Source organism: Mixophyes fleayi, chromosome 3 (genome assembly GCF_038048845.1).
Source record: "Mixophyes fleayi isolate aMixFle1 chromosome 3, aMixFle1.hap1, whole genome shotgun sequence".
Classification (NCBI taxonomy): domain Eukaryota; kingdom Metazoa; phylum Chordata; class Amphibia; order Anura; family Limnodynastidae; genus Mixophyes; species Mixophyes fleayi.
This window is the reverse complement of record NC_134404.1, coordinates 101,968,497-101,983,845: the sequence shown is the minus strand read 5'-3', so window position 1 is coordinate 101,983,845 and position 15,349 is coordinate 101,968,497.

The following is a 15,349-nucleotide window of genomic DNA, read 5'->3' as shown; positions in this document are numbered from 1 at the left end:
AGAAGTGAGTTCTCTATTAATGGCATAAAATAGTGTAATCATAAGTTGCTATGAGTTACAACTCATATTATGCAACGGTACTTAAGAAATTTACTCACTTTAAAAGTTCGGATACATTAACTTCCGCTACGTTAAGATAAGAAATGTATACGTCACTCCAAATGTGGGAGGACCGACGAGTTTGTTTACAAGTGTTAAAACTAGAGATGGTCACTGACCCCCGTGTTTTGGATTTGTATTCGGTTTTGGATCTGGATTACCGTTGTGTTTTGGTTTTGGTTTTGGTTTTGCAAAACCGCCATTGCGTGTTTTGGTTTTGGTTTTGGTTTTGTTTGGTGTTGTTTTGCTATTTTGTTGCAAAATCAATGTTTTTGGGCCTAAAATAACCAAATTTAGTGCTCCACCTGTTTCTTGGATAAGTAATGTAATTGTAAAGCTAATAAATTATCCAAAAAACAGTTTAATTCCTGGTAGGTAGGCCTTCATTAATTCTACACACAAACCAGATTGTCTTCCTCTCCATCTATGCATATTGGCAATGCAGCCATCGTCTTTGGCTGTATATTACACCCTACACTTATAGTTGAATATCTAAAGAAATGGACAAAGGTAGTTTGGTGGCTGTCTATGACTCCCCCCGCCCTCCACTTGTAGTTGAATAGAAAAAAAGCAGCCTGAATAGACTGTAGAATTAGAATATAAAAAGAAATGGACAAGGTAGTTTGGTATCTGTCTGCATCAGATCCCTTCTCCACTAGGAGTAAAATAGAAAAAAAGCAGCCTGGATAGACTGAACAATATAAAAAATAAATGGACCAAGGTAGTTTGGCATCTGTCTGCATCAGATCCCCTCTCCACTAGGAGTAAAATAGAAAAAAAGCAGCCTGGATAGACTGAACAATATAAAATATAAATGGACCAAGGCAGTTTGGTATCTGTCTGCATCCTAATCATCCACATCATCATTAGCGCCCTCGTCGCCTACACAAATCTCCCCCTCATCCTCTTCTAATTCCAAAGTGGCATCCTCAATTTGTGTATCACTGGCTACACTCTGGCTGTTCAGGCACACATTAGCAGAACTGCTGAAAGGGCCCTTCTTTATGGGTACATTATAAGAAATGCTCACAATTAGACATACCACTGTTGGATGGACTCTCCACAGGGATTGGCCTTAGTGTTTTCTTGCAGCTCAGCTTTCACATGTAACAGTAGTTGTGCACCACTTTTGGAATTCAAATTACTTGGTCTTGCAAATTCTGTAGACAAGCCTGCTTGTCTTCCTCTTCATCAATGACTCTTAGCAATTGAGCACTCGTCTTTGGGTGTATATTACACCTAAACCTTATGACTGTAAATTAGTAAAAATACAGTTTAATCCCTGATAGGCCCTCCACCATCCTTTGCATGTTAATAGTAGGATTGTTTGGAGTTATGGTCAAGGCACACTTTTTTAAAAAAATCTTTCAAACCAGCCCAGATGTTAATCTGTTGTGCTCTGCCCCCTGCCCCCTGCATCATCCCTGCTTGTGTTTGGAAAGTGCATATTGGTGCCAGAACCTCACGTGCCAGAACTGCTCCCACTGGTGCCACACTGCTGCAGGACTTACACAATCAACTGCATCCTCATCGTGGATATCCAAATCTCCCCCACATCCTCTTCGAAAGACAAAGTGTCATCCTAACTTTATGTATTCCCGGCTACATTTGGGCTGTTCAGGCACACATCAGCAGAACTGCTGAAAGGGCCCTTCTTTATGGGTACACAAACAGAATGCTCACAATTAGACATACCACTCTTGGATGGACTCTCCACAGGGATCGGTGTTATTTTTGATTCAGAGCAAACATTATCCTCCAATGCCTTACTGTTATCTTGCAGCTCGGCTTTGACGCTAACAGTAGTTGTGCACCACTTGTAGGCTCGGTAACATTTTTGGATCTGCCACTAATAGCCAATGGTGAAGGCCTCATTCTCTCTTTGCCACTGCGTGTGTAGAATGGCATGTTGGCAATTTTTTTTTTATCGGCACTTAACTTTTGCTCAGTAACACTTCTTTTTCGCTTCAACACAGTAAATTTTTTGGGGGTTTTTGTTTTTTGCACTGATTTGGAAACACTCTGTTGTTTGACATAGCCTTGGCCAGATGACGTACTGGGAACACTAACATCAGGACTGGTGACAGAACCTGGTTGCTCATTCTGATCATATGTGGACTGCTTTGAATCCATTCTGAGTGCAAAGCACTTGTAGTGGTAAAAATTATTTGGTAAGATGCTGCTGACAGAAATGACTTTTGACAGCCAGAAATATTTATGCACAATAAGGGGGGACACCCCAAAAGCACTGGGGAGTGCTAAAAATTAGTTGGTAGATACTGCTGACAGATATGACTTTTGACAGCCAGAAATATTTATGCACAATTATGGGGGACACCCCAAAAGCACTGAGGAGTGCTAAAAATTAGTTGGTAGATACTGCTGACAGATATGACTTTTGACAGCCAGAAATATTTATGCACAATTAGGGAGGACACCCCAAAAGCACTGGGGAGTGCTAAAAATTAGTTGGTAGATACTGCTGACAGATATGACTTTTGACAGCCAGAAATATTTATGCACAATTATGGGGGACACCCCAAAAGCACTGAGGAGTGCTAAAAATTAGTTGGTAGATACTGCTGACAGATATGACTTTTGACAGCCAGAAATATTTATGCACAATTAGGGAGGACACCCCAAAAGCACTGGGGAGTGCTAAAAATTAGTTGGTAGATACTGCTGACAGATATGACTTTTGACAGCCAGAAATATTTATGCACAATTATGGGGGACACCCCAAAAGCTCTGGGGAGTGCCAAATATTAACAAAAAATAATAAACCTCTATCCTCCTCTCTTCTCTAGCGATTTTTGTTAGAGCAATTGCAAGAAGAATATTGGATTCTCTGTCCCTGCTCTAATCAGCCTGTGACTACACCCTGCTCTCTCCCTCTGTCAAATGGCGATGGATTGCTGTGGAGGCATGTATTTATAATGTTGAAGTATCGCGAGAACCGAGCCCCGAGATCCGACAACGTCACAATGACGTTCGGCCTCGATTTGGATTCGGAACGGGCGGGAGAGGCATCAATGTGAGCTGTAAAAGAAAATTTAACAACAAATAAATCCCTGGCAATCTAATTGTGAAAACAGACAGGAGTTAGCAGAGATGTTTACTGTTACATTACTTTAAAATGACAGCAATGTCTAATGGGGTGCCAAATACAGTTTGAGCAAGAGGCACAAGGCTTTTGTGTGGCAGTTTTATGTATATATATATATATATATATATATATATATATATATATATATATATATACACATGCACAATTCTGTTGTGGACAGGGGAGGGGGGCGTGTAGAGTGTATTTTCCAAAAATACTTGAAAGTCCCATCATGATGGAAACGTGTCACATTTATGTTCACTTTAATAGAACATGTGTGACATCAGGGGTTTATTACCAGTATAATGGAAATCTAAATGTTATAAAATTATGTAAAGGCTTTAATGTAAATACTTACTATCTCCCAAGGCCTCTGCCTCTTGGCTGGCCGCCGCATCCTCCCCTGGCTTCTCCTCCTCCTGGTCAGCCTCCTCCTGCGCCTCTGGCATCTCCTCCTCCTGTGCACTTGCCACCGCCTCCTCCTCTGCCTCAGGCACCTCCTCCTTGTCTGCCTCTGGCACCTCCTCCTCCTCTGCCTGAGGCACCTCCTCCTCATCTGCCTCTGGCACTTCCTCCTCCTCTGCGTCTGGCACCTCCTCCTCCTGTGCCCTTGCCACCTCCTCCTACTCTTCTTCTGGCACCTCCTTCTGCTGCTCGGCCTCCACCTTTTCTGCAGCCTCCTGTCTTTCGCGACGTCTACGGTCTGTTTGAATAATTATAACATGTAAGTGTATTGTTCAAAATTCTACATGTTGAACAATTATACAGATGTAGTCTGATAAGCTTATGATTCTTTTTTAGGGCATTAGGCTAATCTTTCCCAAAAATAGAGAAACATGACAGACACACACCACTTTCACATGGCCTTTAACAATGTTTGCTTTAGGCTTAGGAGATGTGAACTGTATCAGTTTTACTCAGTAATTATCAAATAATATTTTTTGGGGGGCACATCATAGTTCAAACAGTAAGATAATGAATAAACTGATTGTATACATATATTACAGTAGGTATTTTTGTTTGCCATGCTGATATATGAATATCAGCTAAGCACAACTGTGAGTGTGAACATAATTTTCAAAGATAATGTTCCAATCTTTTTGCATTTACAAAAGCACATCTGTCACTGTAATATTATAAATGCTTTTAAGGTAAGGTCACCAAGTTGCCTTAGCGGGTAGCACTTCTGCATCACAGCACTAGGGTCAAGAGTTAAAATCCAAAAACTGCCTTAATGTTCTGGAGTTTGACCCTCAACCCTCAATCATTCAGGAAATGAAATGTTCAGCCACAAAAATTATGAGACAGGAGTAAAAGCAGGTTGCATTGGAGGGTGAGTCAGCTTTCTAGTGTGGAGGAAGATCGATATGTAGTGGTAGGCCATGTCATGTGATTTGGGTTAACGTTTTTTGAACATTATACTAAATAAGTATGTTTATGCTAGAATTTATGCGACTAATAGAGAACTCACATCTTCTTATCTCCTCCCTGAGCTCACTCAGTAGCTGAGGTTGACACTGACCTGCGCTTGTTGAATCGCAGGCGCAGGTATCTGCAGACCCTTTCGTAGGCCCGTAATTTAACTTCATTACTGATATATCTTCCCGAGGGCATGCTGTCCATGCCCTCAGTCAGAACTCTCAATTTGCGTCTCGAGAACACTGCAGATCTTCTCTCTTTTCTACTACTCTGTACTACTCTGTGCGCTGATTGGTTCTCTGAGCACGTATGGGCGAGCTCACATCGCACGCGGATCTTTCCTACACCTGTGTTTAAAATGGCTGCCTGTCAAGCCAAAAGGATAGAGAATGTAGCGATGAGACGTGTACTCCGTGCTTTGCAATGAGGATTACACTCATGTACACCTGACCTAGCAATTAAATTTGGATTTAAACGCACCTGGGCTCTTGCTTCACTCCTGCTCATTTCCGTTTTTGGCAGGCACGCTCTGGCTTATAGCAGAGATTGGTAGAGATTTTTCCGTGTGATTTCTCAAGCATTACTACAGTAAGTACTATTGGATTTGATATGTTTCAATAGATACAACATGTTTGCTTCAGAATAGGAACCAAACTTGTTAGGCATAAAGCAATGTTACTGTGCTTGCAACTTTCAAAAAGTGTGCTTTGACTCTAAATGCTCAGTCAAAGTGTCACATTTATAGCAACACTCTGCTACTGGGTTTCCAAAAAAAAAAACCAAGAGTAAGCAGACTATAGCATTGTTGGTCTGATTAATTGAAATGTATGTAGCCACTATCTTTGGTGTCCAAAAAGCACATATGTACAATATTGTCTACACTCTCATTCATCTTTATGCCTCTATTTTGACCTCTCCCTAGATTTCAATTCAAATTGTTTTTCTACACTCACTCTGCTCAGGAATTTGACTTGGAGATTGGCGAGTTCTCTGTGCTTCAAACACTGCTGATTACTTAGTGATAAGAATGGAAACTGTTTAATCGACCTTTATTTTTCTGGGCCTCAGAAGGGGGTTGAGGTCCATTACACTTGTTTGGGAAGTGTCTACGGATAATGTAAATTACACGCACCTGGATCTATAAATTTTCCAAACTTTATTGTGTGGACTTTTAAACTGCTGCGTTTTTGTTACGCTCTCCTTTCCTCTTTTCTGGTGTTGCATTTGACCATTTTTAAAAGTATTTGCATTCAAAACCAGGGGAATAACAGTGTAATAATGTCATAATTGAATAGTGGAAGTGTTTTGCAAATGATGATTCTGTAATTTTCAATAATCCCCTTTTTAACCTGTTTTATTAGTAAGTGTATATTTAGAAAGCACAAGCATTTATATATAAAGGTGCATGTACTTGCAAACTATGTAGGAGTCTGAGGAATGCATTGTTTAGTTTAAGCATGCAATAAACTCAATTAAGGAGGTGGGGTTTTCAAAATTACAAAGTTTAACATGAGTGTTTGATTTGTCAATATTCACAATCGATTTCTTTTATAGATCACAATGTCTGATGCTTGGACCAGCTCGTCAAATGCCCAGTTGACCGAATCAGGCAGCGCCTTAATTTCACCGTCAGGGAGTTATTGGTGCTTGTTGAAGAAGTGGTCGACAAATTACATGCAACGACAGATGGCTGTCAGCTGGTGATAAATTGAGTATAGGGGAAGAAATCACCGTGCAAGTTAACGCCATAGCTCCCTGTCGGTGTCTGACCCATGAAGTCCAGAAATGGCACAATGACATTGCTAGTTCTAAACCACATTTTAATTGTGATTCCTCAAAACATAGCACAAGTCTGATGACTGTGAGCTTGATACATATTGTGTCTGTGTAAGTCTGTCAAGGCCTTTTTTTAACTAAAAAATGCCCATGGTTGCATCAAAGTGTACTTATACAAATGTAAAGGTCACGTTTGGTCCATTATGCACCCTTGAAAAGCCACACATATTTAACAGTGTATTTGTAGTGTCAATTTGTGTGTAAATATTACATGGACACTATTATGTGTCCTATTTTTGACTATCAAACAATTCAATGGCATATTTTTATTTCCAATCTCGACTGATGGGCAGACTATAAACAACGCCTTAAAAAAAGAAATTGCAAATGCAAGGAGGCATGCTCAACAAACTGGTGGGGGGCCTCCGCAAGATCTACAGCTAACAGCCCTGGTGTAGTGTGCAAGCGTGGCCATTTCTGAGGAGTCTCTTGTTGTCTTGTTGTGGTGTGCCAAATTGATACAGGCTGTGACCCACCCCTAACACGGGTGCTATCTCCCCTAGGTACATTAGGACTATTTTATATTTCTGTCTGTTAATGTTTATGTTGTGTTTAGGAACATGTGGCACCTCTATCAGTATGTGCCCTAATGCAACCTTTCCAGTCATACTCTGTTTGTGCACCACATAATAGGGAATGAATTGTCCACACTGATTTGAAAATGTGTTAATGTGTTGTTTCAATCTAATTCAAAACCTAAATATGGCTCGTTAGTAATGTCAAAAGCACATTTACTTAATAGACGTGGTTGCTATTTTGGAATACCAAGACATGTTTGTGGCTAAATTCCCTATAGTCATCCTCTTCAAAATGGATGCATCACACTTTACTATAAATAATACTTGGCCAATGTTTTTTCTTTTAGGTTTTTATAGTTTAGACAGTAATTTTTGTTATTTTCATTTTCTCTCTATACAGAACGTGAGGGAGAGGCAGCATGTAAGGCAGAGGAGCGGGCTGTTGCCAGGCCAGAAGTGGGGGTGACTGCCTGTGATGTGGATGCCCGTCAGATGGAGGCTGCACGACTCTTGAGGCAGCTGTCACTGTCGCACATCAGTCAACATTTTGAGTCTGCCACTGAATCACTAGATATACATGTTGCAGACATTTCAACCACCCTCACCCGTATGGAGCAAAATTTTGACCACTAACTCACCACTTTAAATAATACTCACCAATTTTGGCACCCAACTGTCCACTTTAAATAATACACTATCAAATATTGGCAACCTATTGAAAAAAATGTATCACGACCACTCCCAACGCCCTCCACCAATTGTCACTTATTCACCCATTACAACCCATACCACACACGATACCTTCTCCCCCACAGACCACCAGCCCTCTCATCATAATATTTCTCCTATTTCAATCTCTCTTTCTGCCCCTTCTTTGTCTGCTGCCCCTTCTGTGTCTACTGCCCCTTCTGTGTGTATGCTGCCCCTGCTTATCCCCCTGCCTATCCCCTGCCTATCCCCATAGCATTCCTCATGGCAATCCCCCTGCCTATCCCCCTACCTTTTCCCATGGCTATCCCCATGGCTATCCCTCTGGCCCTTTGTCACACCATCAGTCACAACCTGCTGACCAAGAGAGTTTGGATGCTTGCTCTGAACCCTCCACATCACGGGTTACTCGAACCCAGGTACGAGTTTTAAGATCACTGCGTGGTCAAAAACGTAAAAAAATATAATGTTTTTATTTTGTATTATTTGTCATTTTTTTAAAATTTTGAAAGGCGTAGTGTAGTGAAAAATTAATTACATTTGCATTTATAACTGTTTGGTTGTTGGTTATTGTAGACATATTAGTCTTTCTGGACAAATTCATACATATTGGGCAGCATGGTAGCTAAGTGGTTAGCACTTCTGCCTTACAGCACCGGGGTCATGAGTTCGATTCCCGACCATGGCCTTATCTGTGAGGAGTTTGTATGTGGGTTTCCTCCGGGTGCTCCGGTTTCCTCCCACACTCCAAAAACATACTAGTAGGTTAATTGGCTGCTATCAAATTGACCCTAGTGTGTGTGTGTGTGTGTGTGTGTGTGTGTGTGTGTGTGTGTGTGTGTGTGTGTGTGTGTGTTAGGGAATTTAGACTGATGTGAGTGAGTTCTCTGTACAGCACTGCGGAAACAGTGGCGCTATATAAATAAATGGTGATGATGATGATGATTTGTCAGTACATTGTTACATCAGAACACTCAGTCTACATCACTCATTTCAAAGTGTCTTACAATACATTTCAGTTTGAAATGGCCCTGCAAAGTGCTTGCAAACTCTAATCCTATGTCTTATTTGGGCAACGTTTGGGTGGAGTGATATAATACACGTACCCAAGCTTTCACCCACAACAAGACAATACCCCCAAACTCCAAGGTACCTAGTAAACTACGAGGCAGACTTTAGGAAACTCAAATAGTTTAATCCACAGGGACAATTGTGTAATGTGTACACTACAAAAATTTTAAAAATGAGTATCATGGCTGCTTAATTTATGCATTTCTGATCAATCTCAAAACATTTACAGCTGTCTGTCCCTTATTGCGTGTTCCATTTTTGGCTTTGTGGTTTGCACATGTCCTAACCTAGGAAGTGTTTTTAGCAACGAATCTAACATTTAAAGACACATCTTTGACAGCATTTACAGCGGTTACTGAAAAAAATAAATATGATTAAGTTCACATAGCATGTTGAACTTAACCAATACAAAATCCTAACACGTGGACCAAGAAAAAAGTGCATGCATAGTAAACACACAAATATATCTAATCGTATAAAGTTTAAAAAAGCACAACATATAGAGTGTGATTTAAGGGGAAGGACTGTATGTGGCTAATGTCAAAATAAGCAAGGATTGCTACAATAGATGGTACATGTAAACATGTACATAAATGGGCCACAAAGGACTATAGAGTGACTGTTGTGTATGAGAAGAGGAAGGACAGCAGTGTAGTAAGCAGCAGATACTTCTTTGTGACAGATTGCTGACACTATCGCATGGTCAGATTTATTATTAACAGACATTATTAAATATTGGCAACACAATACATAGTAAGTAAGACAGTGGTCTTTGAGAGAAAGTTCCTTGGATGATGAGTAAACAATCAGGGCCATTTGAAAAAACACATAGGCAGGGTTGTAGCATTGGATAAATACTTCAACAAGTAAGCAGACATGCAATTCAGAACTATTAAATGCATGTCATTTTTGGCTGTTAAAGGAAAAATTTAATACACCAATATTAGTTCACATCTAACTTTAATGCATGTACTTAGTTTCTGCCTTGGTGCACATGAAGGTGGGCATTGTAACCTAACATGCAAAGTGTCTTGTAAGGCCACTGTAATAGTGGCTTGTGGGTTTAAGCTATATCTTGAATTTGGAGTGTGGTTTGTGGTGGTTGGGTCTTGAAAGTACCCAAAAAACCATCAGCTATTAAAAATGTGAATTGCCAAATGTGGTCTAGGCAGAAACACAAATCTCCATCACAATTCCATAGGTTTATTACAGCAATATTGTATGCAGCACCCACACTTTAGAATAATATTAAATGTTATTTATCAGAACACTATAGATACTTACGTTCTTCAACTGACTACGACACGATAGACACCTTCGACAACTCCAAAGCAAGTGCTGTGGGCCCTTAGCCCTGTCAGCACCCAGAAGGTGTGGCATGTTGGTGAAACAACCTGTGTTACAAAGGAAAGACATTAATTGTTGTACAAATGTGGCATTTTCTTCAGTCTTGCACCTACAAATTAGATGAAATACTTTAGATTCCTTGATGAACACTGTTAACCTTGGTTTTTACTAACAATGTTAGGCAATCATATTTAAAAGGTAATTGCCATTGCCTTACTAAACCATTATGCCATTTAATCAATGATATTATTCAAACAGTATATGGGTCATGTTAGGACAGTTGAAAGCTAAGTCAGAAATTCAACACTTCATGAGGTTGATGTTTGCATATTATCCAGTAGTTTTTGACAGCAAAACATTTTGGGGGTTGGAGGACAAATGATTGGCCAAAAAATTACACGAATTGAAAGAGAATTCCTAAAGCATTTTTAAGTACACTAAGAGGTTAGCATAAATTTTAGAAGCGTGTCAAATGGAACCAATTTCATTAGGACAACACCACATGTATGTTTGACAAGCCATTTCTTTGTTTCTAATGTAAGTTTGAATATATTTTTTCGTTTGCTCATTATAGCATTGGTGTATTTGACCTTTAAAGGAAACAGTACTAATAAATGTGATTTATCTCAAAAATATGTATCAAGGACATACTGCCTAAAGTTGGCTCCATGGTCTGATTCCCGTGGTGTGGCTTCAGGATTCCCCACCTCGTCCATCCCAGCAACCTCATCCACCACCCCTGGAGCCCCAGTCCGGATGGCAATATTGTGAAACACCACACACAGAGCTATGATGTCACATACTTTAGTCGGCCCATACATCAGTACTCCACCAGAGTGGTCAAGGTATCTAAAATGTGCCTTTAAGAGGCCAAAGTCCCTTTCAATTACTGATCTGGTGGCTGTATGAGCTGAGTTATATGCAACATCACCTTCTGTGCGTGGGCTCAACATGGGAGTGAGTAGCCAAAGGATTAAGGATTAAGCATTGTCTCCAATGTAAGATGAAAGGAAAGACACAAAAAACAAACATTAATACACTTTAACACAAACAATTGACCACCCTCCAAATGCTACCATTCACAAGTATATCTAGTACATTATAGCAAAGGCAAATTGACAGCTAAGTGAGGATTATTAACTTAACTAAACAAAATATTGCAAACTAAATACATTTTGGGATGCAAACCATAGGAGGCTGAAGGATTTTTACAATGTGTCTTCTATGTTCTTTCAGAGGAATGCCATGGCCAATATTTATCTTACATGTAGTGAATAATTATAAACTAACAACCTCTTTAACAATTTAAGCAAAACAAATATAATGTACCATTGAGAAAATACACATTTCAAAACAACTTTTGTCTTTGCCATATGGCCTTGTAGAGTTTAATAACACTTTCAATTCATCATGTAACCTTAGATGTTATGTCTGTTTATGAAAGCTGGCTACATTACCAGGAGTGTTTTTAAACGTGCACAATTTTAAAAATCCACAGTTTGGTAACTACTATAAAGAATGGGCACATGCACTATATGACACAATGTAGAAACAACATCTAAGGAGAAAGATCACATTCAGAGTACAATAACTTGAAAGTAGATGATTGTAGAAACAAACATATAAATAAATTGAGTAAATACATTATTCTTATTACCAAAAATCCACGCGTCTCTATGTGGCCTTGCACCCCCTTGCCTCTGTTGTAATCTGTGCCACACCCCGATTACCTAAACGCAAAGGAGTCATGGGTACTCTCCCCCCATTTGGCAACCAGGTTTCAAATCTGGAGAGATGGGTCACAAATAACCTGTACATTTATCGAGTGGAAATGCTTCTGGTTCAAATACACAGAAGCATCCCCACTCAACGGTACAAAGGCCACGTTCGTCCCAACTACTGCCCCTATGACGTGCGGAAAGCCAGCTATGGTGGCAAACTGCTGCTTAATAGGCACAAGGGACTCCTCATCGACTGGCAGATGTATAAACTGGGAGAGCTGTGACAAGAATGCCCTCAGCACAACCTTCAGCACACGACTGAAGGTGGCCTGGAACATACCTGCAGCGACCCCCACTGTGGTCTGGAATGACCCAGATGCACAGAAGTGCAACACCGCCAACAGTTTGGTCAAAGGCGGTACTGCTGTCGGGATGTGGCACATTGACTCAAGGTCACTCTGCATAATGCGCAGGGTGTCCAAGATGACATGAGGAGTAAGCCGATAGCAATGAACAACCTCAGCATCTGACATCCCAAAAAGGCTGGCACGTGACCTAGGACGGAGATGTTGTACCAGTTGCTGGTTTGGATGCTGTGGAGGATCAGCCTCCATGAGAACCAGATTCTCATCCAACTCCAGGATCGCCTGTATGTGTGACAAAAGCTTGAGTTTACAAACCAACAAATACATTAGGTGAGGCCTTTAGAGCTTGCCATATTCACTGTAGACTCCAAACTTGAAACTTATACTTACAACAAAATCCTGATTCATCTTCTATTTTGGGTTTCGCAAGTACAGTTAGTAATTATTGATAAAAAAAAAGGCGTCAGTACTCAAGCCCTAGTGAATGAGCAAAGACACCACATCAGAGACCACCTCACCAGAAGGATACAGGAAGATAAAACCAACAGACATGAGTGGGTGCCACTGTATACTTACCACACACCAAAACAAAAGAGACACCTTGTGCAAATTCAAAACAATTCCCTAAAGTTTGTGTCAGATAATCTGTTAAGGAGGGGTAGCAGGTAAATAGAGAGACAAGAAAAGGGGGAATTTATAAGAAAAAAAAGGCTGCAATACAATAAAAAAAAGCCATAGTAAAAGAACAAAGACACCACATCAGAGACCACCTCACCAGAAAGATACAGAAAGATAAAACCAACAGACATGAGTGGGTGCCACTGTATACTTATCACACACAAATTACGCCAAGGCATCTTACTCCCAAATACAGAAAAGAAAAGGGGACACAAAATTAAGCTAACTAAATAATTCTGTCAAGATGCAGTCCTTATTCAAAGTGACAATACACAGTACAAGAAAGTCGACCATATAAAATATTTTTATATAATTTACTCCGACCCTCAAAAAACAAATCTATACAATCAAATGTAAACCCCTTACTTCACAAATTAGAGAACCTTATAGTTAAATTAGCATAGGTGTATCAAACAATAAAACACATCTCAATGCTATTTTAGCTCTTAAAGCATACTTTGATTTGTGAAAGGTTCTGCTCAAAATACCTTAAAACTGCACTTTTTGTCTGTGTTACACACAACAATCCACTAAACTACCAATCAAAAACCACTGCAACAAATGAGATTTTAAAAGGAAACCTAATTAATGAAATATTAACAGGTGCATACACTGAGACGCTGCTCTGATGATGTCAAATCAGGTGCGTTTAGAGAATGAGTGTGTTTGTTTTTTGCCTAAAAACCACCAGGCATAATTTTGCATTTGATTTAAAAAGATGATGCAAGTGTATGTGGCTGGTTTGATTACATTGTTTGCTAATATACTTAGGTGTTCCTTCTGTGTAAAGAATATGTTGCATGCAGGCCCGGAGCTCCCATTAGGCAAGGTTAGGCACTTGCCTAGGGCGCCGGGGTCTCGGGAGGGCGCCACAAGAATGTAAATTACTTTAAAACTGTGCGGCGACCGCTGACCATACCTGTCACGGCCGCCGCACAGCATTCAGCTGCAGGGGGGAGGGGGGGAGAGGCTATTGCTCACCACCGCCGTCTCTCTGCTCCGTCTCCTCCCCTCCACTCAGTGAGTGGAGGGGAGGAGACGGAGCAAAGAGGCGGCGGTGGTGTGACAAGGTAAGGAAAGACGGGGTGAGGGGGGAGGAGGGTGCCGATTTTTGCGGGGGGGGCGCCAATTTTTTCAAAATGCCTAGGGCACTATGGACCCTAGCACCGGCTCTGGTTGCATGATCTATTATTTCAGTATAGACTATACAACATATGTACTCTTTAGTCTGGACGTTAGTGTGGTGGTTAGCCCATCCATCTTGCAACAGCATGATCAAGAGTTCAAACCCAGAATTATGCCTGTATCTGTGCTAACTTTGTATCTTCCCATGCTTCTGTGGATGTACTACTGTGCAACTTAAAGAAGAGTACGCTAGTATATGTTTTTGTCGTGTAATATGGCCAGTGTGCAGACTTATGATTACGAATTGTTAGTCGTTAGATCCTCATCCACATTTAATAATTTTACTATGGCACATTTTTTGCTATGTAGAACAAGATAATGTGTGTCTGTTATACTTTAGTGTTTCTCCTTCAACATTCATGTTGGCAGTAATGCATGTGTTGTGTTGGGAATTTCCTTATCCAAAAATGTAAACTGTACATGTACTAATAATTGAGGGCTTGAATATTTCATTGTAGATTGGATAATAAGCATCTAATAGATTGATTATTACATGAAACAAAATTATTGGCGTTAAATTGTTTCCACTTGCATGTTAGTGTAGTAATTAAACAATCCCCTTTGCATCAGTGGGTTCCTGAATTTGATTCCTGCTACATTTTGGGTAATATGGCTTAATGGCATGTTGAAAAATGTGTGCAGCTACAACACAGAGAATCAGCAGTTAAAAATGACTGGATTGCAAAGACATACGACCAATACGCAGATGAAAGCCCAAAAAACCTAAGGGGGTTATTCAATTGTTCGTCCGGACTGCCAAAAAACTCGCGCTCTAAAACTATTACCTTTAATACGGTAATCAGTCGCTGAAATTCAGCGAGTAAATTACCGTATGAACGTTTTTTACGCGCAATATTACCGTAATAATGGGTAATAGTTTTAGAGCGCGAGCTTTTCGGCGGTCCGGACGAACAATTGAATACCCCCCTAAGTGTCCAAAAAAACTTAAAAAAACAATTGAAGTCCAACAATTATGACTGATTTTCCATATCCAAAAATGTAAACTGTGCATGTACCAATGATTTCTGTCTATATTATTTAAAAGTATTGACATTAATTAAAATTTAGTCATGAAAAAAGCTTGTTATGACAGAAGTTGCTGCTCAACTTTTCAGTCTATTCTATTTCATTCACATACTGTATTCACCACTTGCACATTGGAGTAGCGGTTAGACATCCACCTTGCAACAGTGCAAAATTTGAATTCTCACCAACGCTCTTGTCTCTGTGGGATCAATAAATATCCTTCCCATATTTGTGTGCGTGTCCAAAGTGTTCATTGTGTAAGACTACGCT